Source organism: Falco punctatus (genome assembly GCF_963210335.1).
Source record: "Falco punctatus genome assembly, chromosome: 3".
Lineage (NCBI taxonomy): Eukaryota > Metazoa > Chordata > Aves > Falconiformes > Falconidae > Falco > Falco punctatus.
Window position 1 is genome coordinate 111,218,626 of NC_137582.1, and position 17,489 is coordinate 111,236,114.

The 17,489-nt window shown below is 50.2% G+C and overlaps 1 protein-coding gene and 1 long non-coding RNA gene across 2 annotated transcripts in view; one reads left to right on the plus strand and one right to left on the minus strand.

The window, feature by feature from the left end:
• Positions 1-17,489, minus strand: part of KAZN (kazrin, periplakin interacting protein) — a 225,809-nt gene that overhangs the window by 103,534 nt on the left and 104,786 nt on the right. The gene's annotated exons all lie outside the window — the stretch shown is intronic.
• Positions 1-17,489, plus strand: part of LOC308061230 — a 73,846-nt gene that overhangs the window by 7,342 nt on the left and 49,015 nt on the right. Inside the window, exon 2 of the long non-coding RNA XR_013927125.1 lies at positions 1-17,489. This exon is cut by the window's right edge and continues 19,986 nt beyond it. This is a non-coding gene — a long non-coding RNA (uncharacterized lncRNA).

A 17,489-nucleotide genomic window follows, 5' to 3' on the forward strand; every position in this document is an offset into this window, starting at 1 on the left:
ATAGATAAAGAAAAGAGAAGATGCCACACATCAGGGGAGCGAGACGGATGATCAGGGAAAGGAAATGAAGGTCATAAGCTCAGTCCGTGGTGCGACTCCGCGGCAGCTACTATAAGAAAATCCAAGTGCAAATGGGATAAAGATACCCTCTCCAGGACCGAATTCTGCTGGTTGCAGAGGAACTCCAAGTTATCTTTTATGTCTTGAAGTGGTTAACTATATGGTTTCTTTAAAGCAGAGAATTAATGACACTGAACTTCACAACAACAACAAAAAATTAAAGGCACCCCAAAGAATGTTCCCTTAATTGTAGCAGCCTGCTACATTAAAGCTGCTATAGGAAAATTCATTTACAATTCAGCTATTAAATTGCAAACCATTACCACTGCTTTTATGGTTTTATATTCCTCTAACAAATTTATTATGTAATTACTCTGTGCAACAGCATCGTTCCTAGCCAGCCAAGTTGAAATAAGGCACCTATTTCAAAATCCTAACAATTCTGCATTTTCCAGATGTCACGTATACAAAAGAGGAAAACATCACGGTGGAGTTTTCCGCCTGGGATTGAGACATTGCTTGGCTTTAGTTTCATTTAGTAAATACTGAAATTTTGGGAGTCCAAGAGCCGGGGCTCAGACCCTGACCAGGAGCAACATCGGGGGCTGTGGCATGTGCCGTTCTGCACCGGAGCGGGCAGACCCAGTTGATAGAGGCAGGATAAAAGCGCTCAGCTCCATTTATTGCCGCAGGAAATGTGATTGCTTTGCCGGCCTGGGGACTCGCTCCAAAGGCTCTCCGCAGCGGCACAGCTGGGGCTGGGGGAGCTGGTGCTTCCCACCCGCCAGGGCCTTCAGCCAACCCCCCGCTCATCTGCCGCTTACAAAATAAAACATAATAAAATGAAATAAAGAAATCGGAAAAAGCATTTTCTGTCTCGCATTTTCCAGCTCTGCAAAATAAACCTGCAAATAAATAAATAATCTCTCAGCATCATAAAAAAAAAAAAAAAAAGGCATAAAGGGGCATTAAGCAGGACACGCATTTCCCGGGCAGAATGACTGGATGATTGTTGGAAGATGCAAATAAATTCACATCATGTGCCTTTTTTTTTTCCTCCTTCTTTCTGTACCACCCTCATCAAAAGGAGGAGATGGTGTCGGTATCGAGCTCAGGAATCTCTTGAGCAGGTTAAAGACCCAATTATGCTGGATTTGGGGAAGCTGCCTACCGTCCAGCCTGAATCCATTGTGCTTGACAAAACCCCAGATTAAACACTGGGTAGCTCAGCCCCGGCAGCCCCGCTCCCCTGGCAAGACCCCAGTACCACGCCGGTCACCAGCACCTGCATGGCCACGCCACGACCATGAAACCAGCTTCTTGGAAGCAATTCCCTTCTCTCACGTGTTTTTCTGCTATCCTGATCTACCAGTGCATGTTTCTCATTACCTGCAGTCGTACCTCAAAGCCTTCCGCAGGCACGTGCCCCTAGGGATGCACCGAAATAGGCACCGTGGTGCTTTGCTGGGCTGGCCTCTGGAGGCTTAACACAAACTCAAAAGAAAAGGGAGATAAATGAAGAAGACGGCATTTTTTTCCTAATCATCATTATCCTTGATAATAATAATATTCTAATTATTATTATCCTTGCTGGTTTTGTTGATTTGTTTTGAAAAGGAGGGTCGTGGGGGTCCCACGGGCTGGTAAATGCAAAGAGGAGGCAAAGCAGAGGCTCTTGCAAACCGAGCAAGGTCCCCAGCCTGTCCCCTCCCGCTGTGGCTGCATGTTGGGGGGGACATCGACGGGGACATCGACGGGGGGTCCCCACTGTGGGGTCCCGGTGGCTCCCCGCAGCCTCGCCCATCACGACAGCACAGCGAGCCCGTTTAGTTATGCAGGAGGCATCTCCCTGGGCTCGCACATGGTGAATCGCTCCTTACAGGGGCTGAATGGCACAAACCTCCCCCTCCCACCCCCCATTCACCGCGCCGGAGCCGCTCGGCTTCTATGCCAGCGCTAACAAGGTCTGACTTTGTAGGATTATTTAATTTTTATTCAAAATGTTTGCTGTGGGTACAGTGACATAACCACCGAGGCTGAGCCCAATATAGTTACACAAGCATGACACCCCCCCCCCCCCCCCCCCCCCCCCAATAATGATGAAATCACTGCAAAGAGTCGGGGGGAATGAGCTGACAAGCCCGGATAATTTATTCTGCTGAGCCCAGTGCCTGCCAACACGGTTCAGCCTGGCGTGGGATAGACTTACCAGGAGCAACCAGGCCAGGATTTGCAACGAGGAGGAGGAGACCGCGTGAATTAGATACCCAAATCTCGCCGGATTCAGCAGGAACTGGCTATTTAGACAGCCCGGGATTATTTTTCTTCCCAGGTTTGTCTGCTAGCTCACGTGCCGCTAACTAGTGTGGGTGCTCAGTGGATCTCCATCAGGTGGGTGGGGAGGAGGGGTTCAATTCAAAAGGGGGGTTCAGGTACGGTTAACGAGCGACAGAACAAGCCCAGCCAAAACCAGGACAAACAATTAAGAAAAAAGATGCAGGGGGAGAAAAACCACATTTCCCACAATAGAAGAAACTACATTTTTGCATACCACAAGAAAACCCCAACCAGCCCTCAATGCACGCTGCTCTCAGTGCTGTCCCAAACGTCCCCTAACCACAGTTAACCTTCCTAACCCCCAGTACTGGTGACCCTGAATGCGGGCAGCAAGTTTCGCTAAGCCACAGCACCGCCTGTGCTGGTGGGGTCAGTGAGGCCGCTGGGACCTGGGGGTCCCTGGGCAGGTAAACGCTGGCCCATCACCATTTCCAAACAACCTCAAATCGCCGCAGATGGGAGCCAGACCGCAAGGGGAGCCTGTCACCTCGCTTATGCTCCTCTGTTCCTTTAAAATAAATCTTTGCCCTAACTAGCAGCAAGATTTCTATGGAAAGGAGCCACTGTGGAAAAAAAATGAAAATATTTGGATTTTACCTTTTGTTTTTGATTGGCAAACTGATGTGCCTGGTGGCTTATTTGATTATACATCACTATTTTTCAAAGGAAAATCCCCAGCCAAATGCCTGTTGCCAGTGGCTGTCAGTCAGCAGTGAGATCAGACCTTCACACCCAGGCGCCTGCCCCGCTGCTCGGCCACGGTGTGTCCCCAGCCCTGCTGGGCATCGCCAGCAGGAACAGTGGGGCATCGCCAGCAGGAATTGTGGGGCATCGCCAGCAGGAACAGTGGGGCATCGTCAGCAGGAATAGTGGGGTATCGCCAGCAGGAATAGTGGGGTATCGCCAGCAGGAATTGTGGGGCATCGCCAGCAGGAACAGTGGGGTATCGCCAGCAGGAACGCAGCAAATATTTGCAAAACGCTGGGGCACTACAGCAGCAGAAACTGTGCAAAAGCCTCCGAGAAAGCCGCCTGCCTGGCTCAGCAATGCTGCTGGGTGCCTCGGGCCAGGGAACACCCTGGGGGAGGCTGCAGCAAAAGCCCTTGGCCGGGGGCTGGCCAGCTGCAGGAGCCGCATAGTAAGGGAGAAGGTGACCTTTTCATGGGCTGTGCAATGAAATCGGGGTGCACGGGCATCTGCCACAGTGGGTGCTAAAGCCGTTAATAATGATTCCCCCGCCTCACCTGAGCCAGCGAAACAGGGAGGGATAGCAGGAGTGTGAGGACAGGGATTTGGCCCATGAGGTGCGTTAAGGTTGGGAAGCTGCCCCTCCACTCACTCGGGTACCCCAACCTTTGCCGAAGGGGGAGCAGGAGGGGGAGCATCCAGTGGGCCAGGATGGCGGCTGCCGCTGCTGGGGTGCTGAGCTCCGTGCCCCTCTTTGAAGCCACCCAGGCACCGTGCGTGCCGTGGGAAGCCACACGTGCCACGGAGCCGGCGGTTGCTATGGTGACGGTGGATTTTCTTCAAACTCCTGCGAAAAGGAGACCAAAGGCCCAAGAACACGCAGGAGCAGCAGCAGCTTTGCAGGCAGGTTCTGGGATGAGTAGGGATGCTGCGTGACACCCCGCGCCCTGACACCCTGCCCCCTGATACCCCGTGCCCTGACACCCCATGCCCTGTCACCCCGCACTCTGACACCCCGCACCCTGACACCCCCTCCGGCCGAGCAAGCTGCTCCCCTCAGACAGAGCCGCGTTACCCCACCGCGATCATTCCCATCCCTTGGCAAACCGCACTCCAGTCTCCGCCAGCTCGCCGCTGCAAGGTGCCAGTCTCCATCCAGCAATTCCATCTATTTCAGCAGCCTCCCGGGTTCACCTAGAGATGCAGCTCCTCTGTCAGCAGAGGGACCGGTTGTTAATTGCAGCCCTCCTGGCAGGGGATGAACCTCCTTCCTTCATTGATATGTGTTTTTTAAACACATGGAGAAGCCACCAAGCTGGCAGATGAGGGAGCAAAGCCCCCCCGGTGATCCAGGTTGGAGCCCAGGACATGGCAGAGCAGCACCGACCCCTTGCACCGTGCTCGCAGCAGGATTGCTGGGGTGGGATGCGGAGCTGGGCATCCCAGCCTGCGATGGGGTGAAACCGCCAGCCTAAAGAACCACTTCCACAGGTCCCTAAATTCACCTTTGCCCTTGATGTTTTCAAAAGGTGTTTTGCCCCTCCCCAGCCTCCGGGAGTCAGGATGAATCCATAACCCCATCGATTCCGAGAGCAGGGTCCCGCGGTCCCTAAATCTGGAGGTGCCACTCCCGGGTGATTTGTATGCATGCAAGCAGAACATCCATCTCCTAGATGGCTATAAATGAAGTGGCTGGCAAAATCTCATGAGAATATTTAGTTAGGATAAGAAACATATAGAAACACAGCTTTTGGAGCCTTCTCGCAGTAACTTTTGTTTCCATGGTGACTAATGTTTGTGTTTATATCTAGTCCCAGTGTTTCTATCAGATTTTCTTCATGGAACAGCTGTTACAAGTCATTTCACCAAGACAGATGATCCTGATATGGAGCAAAGTTTCCATTCTACACAAATGCACATTTATTTAATAAAATCCAAATAATTCAAACCCAGAAAAGATCTGTGCTTCAAAAAATTGATTATCAGTGCAGCCACCTGATGGAAAAGAGATTGAAAGCAGCCACGGAATAGCCGCTGCCTAATAAGAGGGTGATAAAAAACATAATAGAAAATGAATAAACCAACTCTGAAAACACTAGTAGCTTTATTAAATTTGGTCATGATCTTTCTATCCTTGGGCTTTACGCATAAGCGTTATACCTAAAAATGACCTCCCGCTGATTTTGACGGAGCCATCAATAAGGAGGGTCGAAGGGGGCTGCCGGCTCCCCCGCCCCCCGCTGGCTTCCATCCCTCCGCACCATCCCAGGCCTTGGAAAAGCTGCTGCAAGCAGCCAGAGGAACCCGCACGGACTAACCTGGGCTTTCGGCTCTTGGAATCCACATTCCTTAGACATCCCGTCACTGTAGCTTTTCTATAATAGCCCTATTTCCATTTCAAATTCCAATTCAACTTAAATACTCTTCTTTTATTTTTTTATTATTATTATTTTTTTCTTAAACAGGATGGCTTGTGTTTAACTGCTTGGAACAATATTTGAGGCTTGGTTTAGCCTTTTTATTAATGTAGTTGCAGGCCAAACCCCCACGATAGGAGCTCCCTGGCTGGATCTCGGCTCTGTGGGATCAGCGGCTTTTCCTGGGCTGAGCTTGTACTAATGAAAGAAGGTTGGTGCCGCAGTCACCTCTGACATCTTACGCCTTTGTTTTTTTCCTGGAAAAATCAAAGTGCCCAAGACATCCAGGTGAGGTCAGGAGGTTCTAGAGGTGTCAGCACATTTGGAGAACGGCATCTCCTCCTCGCAGTGCCCGAGTGGGCGTTAGGCTGTTACCTGCCTCCCTTCTGGTCGTGCCACAGGCAGAGGTGGGTCCTTACATTATAAAAAAATTAAATAAATCTGCTTTTAGGTACACCACTGGAGGTAAGCACCCCGCTTCTCTTGCAGGAGACCTTGGCTTGAACTGTGCCACCCACTTCTGCCGCTGCACATTGGGCAAGCCGTAAGGAAAGTGGGACAACCCAGAGCTGAGCATCAGGAATGACGAGAGGTCTGAAAGAATGAAAACGTGCTATAGGAAAAATAAGAAATAACCCGGGTGTTACCCTGCCTGTAGGCTCCTTGCGTTTGCCTTCCCACAGTCCCATCCCCAGCACGGAGCCGCGGTCGCCCCGTACGCCCGACTGTGCCGCACAGTGGGTTTGTGGGGGGGGGCGGGGGGGGGGAGGGGGGGAAGCCCTGCTTTCACCGGCTGACCCCTCACTCCTGCAGGCTTTTTCTTTGAAATTTCTCTCTGCTTGCACAGGCCCTTGCTGAAAGCCTCCCCGGGACCAAGGATTCATTCAACAAGGCACCAAACCAGTAGCCGTCGGCTGCTGGGAGAGGGTGGCATCCCGCTCCCCCAGCGCTTGTCGCCACAGCTCGCTGGAGCGCACGGGCACTGGCAAGGACTACGCAGTTCCTTATCATTTTAACCATTTCTAAATCCTGGCTCATCACACTGCAGAACTTGAAACCTAAGGAAATGATTTTCATTGTTAGCCTCCTTCTTCTTAATTTGCAAACTTCCTGTGAGTAATTGGAATTCCTGCTCTGCAAAAGCCAAAGCCTTATCTACCGCCTTGTTCAGTCCAATTAAGAGAGATGGGACCTGACTCTAGTTTAGATTTGCTAAATATTTTTTCCCTGCCTTCAGAAACATTTATTACATTTCACATTGCACAAATAGCTCCAGCCTCCCGCCGGCTGCAGAAACACATTGAATTATTTTAATCAGAAACAAGAATCGTGTTGTAAGTAACTGTAACGCAGCACAACAGGAAACTCAGTCTTGCAGACTCCTTCGGAACAAAGATTCAAGCTTTCCTCTTCCCTCTTCGCGACTATCAATCAAACTCTAAAAATAAAGCCAGATATACAAAATTATCCTGCCATCAGGGCCTGAAAATATTTCGGTTAAGCATCTGTCAGTGCTTCCATTATGTATCTCAATTTCCCAGGTTCTCTATCTTCACTTTTCAGATTGCACCAGGCTGAAACTTGGCAGGCGCCCCGAGGACGGCACTGTAACAGTTTGCTTAACAGCAGCCGCTTAATATTCCTGGAAGCCGGCAGCACGGGGAGGCTGTATTTCTTACTCTGTCAGGCCCAGTGATGCAAACACCTGCGGCTCCCACAGATTTTGGTCGAAGCCAGAGTTACCTTCAGCACTTCCCAAAAATCAGGCCACGTGCTCTGCCAGGCTTGCTCCAGCATCAGTCCCCCCTCGGAGCATTAGGGATGCCAAGTCTGCTCTGCACTAAGGCCAGCACAGCTCCTCCCGATTCACAAGTGGGCAAGACAGGGGTAACCCCTGACTGCAACGCCTTGCTCCCCTGCGCAAGGCTGCAGCATCGGGCTGCCTCTTACCCCTCCTCCTGCATCCAGCCTGACACCCAGGCGCTCACTCCCCGGCTCCTTTGCTCGGCTCCCACCACCCATGTACCAGTTGCTCTCCTCCCTGCATGCGTCCTGGCTCGGCCCCGTTGGGAAATCTCCCTTCATTCCCAAGAAATTCCGGAGAAAGTGTTGGGTGAAAGGAATGGAAATAGCCTGCCTTTCCCAGGCTCACCTCCTGCCACCGCCCAAGGGCTGCGGGGCCACCACCACTGCTGTGTCCTCTGCCGCTGCTGGGGCTCACCTCCGCCAGCCCCGCACCAAAGCCTTCATCCCAGGCATCCTCTCCAGCAACGCCGCCAGCAGTTAGCAAGACCCTCCCAACAGCTGCTGCAGCCCCAGGGAAAAGCACTTCATTTCTTTTTTTCTTCCTCTTGGAAAACAACAATATTTTAAAGCTAATCTAGCAAGGACTGGGCATGAACATGCATATTCTCGTTGTTGTGGTCCTATTCGGTACAGCCAGGACCGGCAATATGCAGCTGGTCCCCATGACCCATAAGATCTCTTCTTGTTTCTAAAGCGGTAGATGAGGCAACGAGAGTCACAACAGTTTTGCTCTGCAGACTATTTGTTTTTTCATACTGGGGAAAGTGGGAACATATGTGAGGGGGGATGGGTGGTGGCAGCATTTGTGACGCTTAATTTACTAAAACCACACACTGCACAGATCTCCCATCTTGCTTCACTCAGAGAAATCAGGGTTCTGTCAAACCGGCCAGCTTGGACAGACATCTATCCCAGGCAACGCACCGCCGGGATGGGGGATCCTTTCCCAGAGATGTCCGAGGCCAAAAGCATCGTCTTCATCACCACCTCACCTGGGTAAAACATTAATTTGCTTACCCTCTGCCTCATTAGAACATCAGGTTTTTGGTGGAGCAGAGGCGGTCACTTCCCCCGTGCATGGACCCTACCAGATATCAAGGAAGACGCTTGGATTTTAATGGTAATTCAGAAATTACACCCAAGCTTTCTCTCCTGGTATTACAGCCTATGAAATAAGTGAGACTGAAACAGGCACAAAACAATGTCAAGAGCAGGATCGGGTCCTGTATTTGAAAACTATTTAATTTATAGTCCCTCAGTATACGAATTATTAAGAAAGAAAAATATCTATTGCCTCCCAAATGTCACCATATCCACCCGACTTCCTTGAATCTTTGAATGGATTTACCAGTGCCAGGGGCAATCTCATTTTCTAGAAAACCTGTTTTACTACCTAATATTCCAACCAAGTCTATGGCTGATCACTTAAATAGGCTTTTACCAGGCAGGGCAGGCTGTACGTCTCATTTCACTCAGACACCCTGCAGCAGGCTCCGTGCGTGGGTGGGGAGAGGAGAAATCACAGCGAGCAGAGCAGGATCTCTTTCTGTCAAATTAAAATTGTGATTAATTCCAAATCAGTGCTGTTTGCTAAGATATTTTAAAGTTGTTTAATTTCAATAACTGCAGCGTGCCTGATATTGGATGGAATGAGAGCAGCACCGCACCCTCGGCACAGATGATGCTGAAGGGATGAGACGTTTCGTAAGAGGGATAAAAGCCTTGGGGTCCTGCGGCGCGGATGAGGGAAGGGATGCTCCTGGCTGGAGTGCCCCGGCAGCCCCAGCACAGCTCAGAGAGGCTTAGGAAGCTGAAGACCCGATAATCAAAAGCTGTCCTGAACATTTCACTGTCTAATCGATCATTTGCAATGTTTACTGATGAAAGAGCGATAAAACCTCTGCTTTATCCCTGCAGTCCTCAGGTACCTCCAGCAACTCCGTGGGAATTGAATACATTGATTTATTGTAGCACACCTAATCTGTATGTACAAGCACACGGAGGAAGAGGCTGATCCTTCGACACGTACACAGTACAATGAATCTTTTATTTTAATGTGCCACCCTGTTAACCCACCCACAATATCGCGTGCACAGATTGCTCCAGCACGGATATGCTGGAAAGGAAGAGATAGGGTATTTGAGGCCTGATCCTGCAAATCTTACTCAAAGGTCACCCAGACATAAATAATTTAATCTGCTCAGTTCATGCCAGGAAGACCAAGAAGTGCCTGGAATATAAGGACTTTCACAGGCAAAGGGAGATACCAAAACCCAACAGCCAGATGCCGAAGCCACACCGCAAGGCTCTAAGGAACAAAATGTCACTCCTGAGTGCCTCCAGGAGGGACAACCACCCCAGGGCGGATCATCTTTAGTATCATTCATTAACATCCCTGGATATCTAAGCAGCAGCTACGCTTATTACTGCACAGTGGAAATAATTCTGCCAGGGGACTGACGTCCTGGGAGCCAACAGCTTGCAGGCAGCACAACCAGGGGTGATTTGGCTACTTGGTTTTGCGTGTAGCTCTGTGCTCTTGAAAAATATTTGATTTATTGAAGGTTCACCTTAGATCTCATCAAGGCTTAGATACGACATCCAGTAAATCATCTCTCATTACTCAGAGAGGAAAGTCGTGCTGCACGAAACAAAGAGATGCTGAAAGTTAGCCTCGAAACGGGGAAGGAATTGCTAACTTCTGCTGGCAACCAGGAATTACCCTGCTACACCCAAACAGCTCAGAGGCAGAGCACTAATTGCCTGCTGTCTCTAATGGCATTTTAACAGTTTCTGAGAGAGAGTGGGATTCTCACGATACAAACCCTTCTTCAGCCACGTGAGCCTACTGTAATCAGCAAATCTCACGCGCCTTCTGTGTGAGTGCACTGCATCTCTAGAAACATGTAAGAGGCCAAATGACTTACCTGGGAGAACAGAAACAGCTCCAGAGGTGAGATCTAACACGCACACACATTCAGGGACACTGTTTGAACTTCGCTTTGCCCCATTAGATTAAATCTCCCGTGGCTCACAGAGTCAAGAAGTGCTAAGAGGCAAGTTACACAGCACAGAAGGGGTGGGTTTTTTTTTTTCCAAAAAGATCATTATGAACTGAAGTCCTAAAAAGTTTTCTTACAAAGCGATCTTAAACTATAGGATCAATTAAAAGGAGAAAACTGGATTTAGAAGAGACCTACAGGTCATTTTCAGGTGAGAAAACAGGTTGTTCGTTGTGGTGGACAAGGCAGCAACTTGTTTTGACCTGCTACAAGGACAGGTGGAATCCCAAACCAGCAGAAGTGACCTGTGTTAGTGGGAAGTGGGGCTGAGAAACAGCCGGGCTGGTTAAAGGCTGCACTCTGATGTTCTGCATCACACCTTGGGCTAAAGGTGATGAGATATTATAGTGTGGGACACTGGACACAGGCTAATGCATGACTATCACAGCCAAACCCCACAAACTAGGCTTTGAAAGTTCCTTTCCTCAAGCAAACTGCATCCAGCACCCCTGTCTGTTGTTTACCCATCACGGAGGCACAAGGAGCACGGCACACGGATTCATCTCCCCCTTCGCCCGCTTCTTCCCTCCACTCCAAAAGCAGGGGGCTGTAAAGAGAAAATCTGAACTGCTCCCATACCTCGCTTGGCTCCCAGGTACCATTGCCTTTATTACAGCAATGTAGTCCTGGGGTATATCCTGCAAGATGGAACCGCAGAAGGGAATGATTGTCAACGTCCACACGCTGAGATCCCCAACCGTGCCCAAGCCACAGCTTCCCAGCGCAAACAGCTTCGCACTGGAAATGAAAAGCAACATCAGATAGCAGCCCTATGTGTTATCTCGTCCCTCAATACCTTCTCCAAAGTTCAAACTACAGCTCCAGCCTGGAGTGACAGTTGGGAGTGATCGGATCAGAGCGAGAGGGGAAGCTCCAGCAGCGCTCTGCATTGCTACTGCTTGTTCCTACTACCTGTTCCCCATTAATTAAACTGATAGCTTGTGTTCGCCGAGTTGATACAGAACAAGGGCAAACAAAGGATTAGGCAGAACACATGAAGCCTTCAATAGGTGTATTATTGAAAAACATCTCTCCCCACCTCCCCCACACTGCCTCCGCATCTCCTGCAGCAGAAGATTTCAATTAGGGAATGGGGGAGCAGGAGGAGGTGGAGATAAAGGGAAAATAAAATTGCTTCCCAGCTTCCTCCTGGCTTGCACACACGGCACGCGCGGGTGTGTTTTGCACACAGGCACTGCATTAACACCTTGCTCTCATCTGGCTTGAGCCGCATGTGTGCACTCCTATCCTAGGGGGCGGGTAAAAAAAAAGAGAGAAATGGGGGGCTTTGCATGATGGGCACCCCAGCCCAGAAAGACAAGATTGCCCCAGTGTGAGCTGACCCCCGGGACTACGGAGAAGTGGACTTGTTCCCTCTTCTTCTAGGGCTGGGCTGGAGGGGTGAGGAAGGAAATGTAGGATTTCCAGAGCCAGCTTTGCAGTTGCTAATTGTGATTCCCCTCGTAACTCCGCTCGGTGGATCCAGGAGGCTATCTCCTGCAGGCACTGCTGCCCTTGAGATCCATGAGCTCCTCCACGAAGCTACTGTTAAATGCACCAGACATTGCGCTTGCTCGCTCAGGTATCTTACTGCCATGCTAATTTTCTAAGACAAGCTGTGTGAATCCCTCCCCTCCATTTTACTATTTTTAATTTGGTTCTTCTGGTGGTGGTTTTTTATGTGCTTTTTGAATCCAGGTGAGCACATGAACCTCTATTGGCCTCAGTGGGTTTCTCTCTCCATGCAGCTTGTCTCAATTACCAGTGATGCATTTTCCTCCTCTCCCTTTTACATCATGCGTGTTGCCCAATAAAGGTGAATAACAGCGAGATCTTTCATAGCTTCCTTCCTCACCTGCTTGAAATTCCATCCACACTTTCAACCCAAGGAAAAAAAAGTCCATTTTTGTGCTCAACGACGCTCCCAAGTCAAACCTCAGACTAATAAAAATGACCGATCCGAAGGATCTGCCACTCTGGGAGGCAGAGCTCAGCTCTCAGGCAGCTGCTAATGGACTACGGCCACCCGACTTCACCACCGAGCTGCTGCGAGGGCCTCTTGCCTGTTAAAAGCAAGATGTTGTGAGCAGCTCAGGTCAGGGAAGGATGAAGCAGAGCACAGTGGTGAGATGCTGTGCCTGCTCTCATGCAGCCAGGAGGGCACCCGGAACGGTGCTTTACAAGTCATTAATGTGTCACAGCCACATATTAGAAAATAGGTGCAATTGGCTGGGTGGAAAATTAAGCGTTTTGAGAGAGTCGCGCTTGGACAGATTCGCCTGAAGTGTGGCAGGTTGTTATCTTCATGCAGTGGGATACAGAGGAACTGAGGATGGGAACGTCACCACGAGCTGTGTGCTGCAGGGTGCAGAGCAGAGAGCACCCCTGGCATGCAGGCTTGCCATGAAGCTACGTGGTATCTGAATCGCTCCTTCCTAACCACCTCATTCACTCACAAATTGAACAGAAGTGGCATTATATCCTCACATACTCATCAAATTGATGATGGTTGCGCCTAGGAGGCACCACCAAGATCCAGCTCCTGCTGCGCTTTGTGCATCAAAGGAGATGACAGACCCAGCCCCGAAGATTTCATAACCTGAGGGGTTGTGAGAGCCCAGCAGACGAAAGGAATCAGCAGCATCCCAGTGGCAAAGGCTCGGTATGCCCACAAGAGACAAAAGCACCCCCAACCGTGCTGGGGTGCAAGATGTGAGCTCCCCAGAACAGCAAGTTCACGCCTCGGCGAGGTCACCCTGAGCCCACCGCCCTCCAGGGCTGAACAGATCCCCATTCATTGCGAATCCCTGCCGTTCCCAGGGCCCTTCGGAGAGGGGTTTAGGGCAGGGGTGCCCAAAGGCCATGAGGCTATGGTCTGAATTCAACTCCCGTTTTCCCCATGAGCTTTTGACATTCTGTAACAGTGAGTGGGTGACCTCAAGTTTTGCACGGCGAGGCAGGCGGACACACGCACTGTCATCTCCCCCAGCCCCCAAGGCCCTCAGCTCCAGCATCCCTTTAATTCCGAGCATGAGTTTCATCTACCGGCTTTGCCATGACCATTCCCAGAAAGCTCAGCCCAGCGTTCACCAGAGGAGGAGACCTTCTCTCTGGGGCACGGCTGATGGATGGCGAAGGACACCCTTCCCTGCCGCACTGAACGGAGCGCCGGGCAGGCAAGCAGCTGAATGCTGCTGCCACAAACACCTTTATCCGGGTAAATAATGATGCCATGTCGGTAGCTTTATGAAAAATATTGGGATGAGTCATCCTGAGGATTAGAGCCTGAAACTGAGGAACACAAGAATATCTTTGCATGGCAATGACATCCTGCTGTATCTTTTTTTTTTTTTTCCCCCCCAGCTAATTCTGTAATCACCCTTAATCAGTGCATTGGAGAACGGGGCAGCCCGTACAGCTTTAGGTTCAAGTAAAAAGAGATCCAAAGCCCTCACTATGCCTCAGCCACAAACCAGACGGTGTCCACTCCAAATGGGCTGCATGATACCCGATGGCAAATCAAACCGGCCTCATGCTCCCACCTCAAGATGATTCACATTCATTTGTTACTTCATAGAAGATCTTTAACCCAGGAAGACAGATTAATAGCCAGAACTTAATTAGGTAGCCTTTGAAGAAGCAAGGGATGCTTTGGCTGCTAGCCATGTTATCCTGCAGCCCAGAATTTCCCCAAGGAGCTGCTGCTTTCAGCATCAGGGACCCAAGCCGGAGGGATGGTATTTATTGCTAGCTGTTCACCGTTGGCCATCTCTGCCCTTCTCATGCCTTGCGCTTGAGTTTAGTGCTTCCAATCAGGCAACTTTTCAGACTTTTAAAGCAGTTTGTTCTTCACCAGGTTATGCACGTGGTTATTTACTCAGGCAGCCATCCTTTACGTAAAGCAGACAGCTTGCTTTGTTTGAAGAGCGTAAAGCACGATGATATCCAAATGCAACTGGAATAACCAGGCTTCCCTTCAGAAGATGAGAGCAGCTGCATGTGGTGCCTCTGTTCAAAACCCCCAGAGCACTGAGCCTGCTGAAGTTGTCAGGAATGGGAACGAGAAGGGGTCCCTGCCCCCCTGGCTGATTCCCACAATAATTCCCAGCCAGCGTGATAACAACTCAAAAAGGTGCAGCTTTCTGAGGTGCGCCACGAATATACTAAAATCCGCGTAGGACGCCAGTTGGCTGCGACGCAAGCTGGATTGCATGCCGACTGTGCCGCTCGCAGAGCGGCTGGCGTGAAACGCCAAAACCTCGGAGCAAGAGGAGGGTTTCCCTTTGGGGGAGCTAATCCTGCAGCGCTTATCTGCAGCAAACCAGGACAGCTGGTGCCTTCAGAGAAAGAGCTCGTCGCTGCGGTGTTTGAGATGGTAAATGGAGTCTCTGCGGAGGAGCTCTGCTCCCCGCTGCGCTCCTGCGTGTCCTGATGCATGCAGGGCAGCCCTGAAGCTGCTGCAGACCTCGGCATCGCACGGTGCTCCGGAGTGCAACTGCCCCAGTGCTGCCCCACGGGTTGTCGGTACGGCTGCGGAGGGGCTTGGGACCTCACCCAGGGGATCTGAGGGCATTTACTCACAAAAATGTATGGTCTGGAAGATGCTGCTCCTGGTCCTGCAGAGCTGCGGGCAGCGTAGGATCAGAGGGAAGGGGAAGGGGGACTTTTCACCTTGCCTGCCTATCTTCATCCCAAAAAAGCCTTAATGATATGTGTGATTTCCTATGTATTATCCGCACTACAACCAGAATCTCACTTCTGATTAAATCTACATGCTTGACAATTCTCAGCAGATCTCCGAGGAATCAATACTTATTACCCAAAGAGCTGCAGCCTCGCTAAAATTAGTGTTAAGGGAAGTGCAGGTTTCTTCCTGCGCAACATCACTCGGTAGACGTTACTTCTGTGAGGGCCTTTAAAAACCATTAATGGCTCCCAGGAGAGCACTAATCATTTTCTACATGTCCTTATCCGCTTAATCCCATTATAAAGATTTTGTAGCGTGAAAGCCGACCACTCATAATCCCAAACTCAGATGGAAAGCTGGAATAACAGGCAAGTGACATTTGGGAGGAGAAGGAGGCACATTCTGCTTGCAGTGCCTGGACACTTGCACAGCCTCTTCAGAAACAACACAAGCGAGGGAATAAGACTAAGTATCTCCAGAAATACAGCAAACAGCAGTTTTAAAGAAGTTACATAGAGATGTCACCCAAAAAGTGTATCCTCAAGGTCACCCCACCTCACATATTGAACAGGAAACCCGGAACCATCATTCAGCTCACAGGGACAGGGATGTTTGTCCTTGATAGCCGTCTCATCGCACCTGATAAAACTTTTTGACACCTTTTGGGGGATTGCCAAGCCCCACCTGAGCGTGAGTGTGGCGGCGAGGGTGCCCCCATCCCACAGGCACGGCAGGGACAGACCCCCGCCTGCTCCCCCAGCGACACCACCGCAGACCAAACCGGAGACTCCCGGCTCCCAGGGCTCCTCTCTAACTATCCGAATTGAGTTAAAAGGTGCTCTGCTAACAGCTTATTCAATGGAAATCTCATTATCCAGAGCTCTGCCAAGAATTTATTCAAAAGAGAGCCTTCACACGGATCTTTGCCAGTAGTTCATTGAAAGGGAATCTGTTATGGGGTCAGATGCTATTTTATTCCAGTGGAAACCCACAAAGATGGACTTTGCTAATAACGGGGTCAGTCCTGACATGATTAAATGAGACTCCTCTAACGGGCTAAAGCTAAGGAACACATTAAAAGCTGTCTTACGTGGAGAGAAGCACTAGCCTGCTGCCCACCTCATGAAAATACTGTCTTTGTACACCAGCAATGTAGTTAAATACATAAATAAAAACCCTGAACATACATTTAGAGTCTCCAATAAAAGCTTGCAACCATTTTTCAGTTTGCAGAATGTCACACTTTCCCATTGCGTCCTTCTTGTTCCAGTCCCCAAGGCCCCGCAGAAGAGCTGCGACGCTCCCAGGGACCACGAGCATCCCCCGGGGCCACCCGCGGTGCCCAGCCTCAGCACGGGACAGGTCGCCTGGCCACGTACCGGGGTGATGCAGCCAGGACGTCTGGGAAGGCGCAAGCTTTAGGCCAAGGGCTAGGAGAGATTTGTTTTTGAAAAACCTTGATTACTTCAGTCTGAGTCTAATAAAAATGGAGGGGACCTGGCCCTATCGATCTCTGCAGAAATGGGGAGGAAGTTTTGATTTTGTTTCATCACCAGCAAATATAAGCTGGTTCTGATTTTGATAGTGGCAGAAAAAGTCAAGGCTTAGCTTTGGCAAAGCAAAGCGCGAGCTGGTTTACCTTAAAGGTGCCTTTTCTGCAAAACTCAAACAGTCTGGAGCAATCTAGGACTTTGTTTACCTCTGACAGAAAGAGTTTCAAATACATTGAAGTTTATTTTCTAAATAAAACATTTAAAGGCTTGAAAATGCCAAACCTCCTTTCTTCGCTGGCTTGAACAGCAACCAGAAGCAGTTGCACAGATAAAGATCTTAGTGTGCTGCAAGTGTATAAACACCTGCTTTTATCTAGACGCAAAGCTGTAAATATTAACAGCACAAACTCGTTTATTGCCAAGCTGTGAGCCGGGTGCCTCGGTGGCACGGTGACACAAGGAGCACAATCATGAACGTCCGAGCAGGGAGGTCTTGGGACTACCCAGTCCCACCTCCTGGCCTGGAATTGGGGGACACCCGCCCCCAGCCAGCCTTGACAAACCCATTCGGAGACCCTACAGCATCCATAGGTAGCACATCCCAGTGTCCCACTAACCTGACAGGCACCAGGCTCTCCCCCAGCCTGGCCTGGCTGTATCCCTGCTGAGCCAACGGGAGAAATAACTTTCCATACAACGCTCCTCTTGCCCTCCAGAAATGGTATTTGCTTTTTCTCCTAGCAACTGTATTGCATCGCTGAGCAATTTTTTTTTTTGTCTTATCGTGATCTGCCATGGACCCCAAATACTTCTAGCACACGCTTGCACCAAGGTCGCTATTCCCCGTCTTGCAGAGCTGATTTTGCCCTGCAAAGAGAAGGTCTTGGCCAGCTTCACACGCAGCCTCATCCCGTGCTGAGCAGCAGCGCAACGAGCCAAG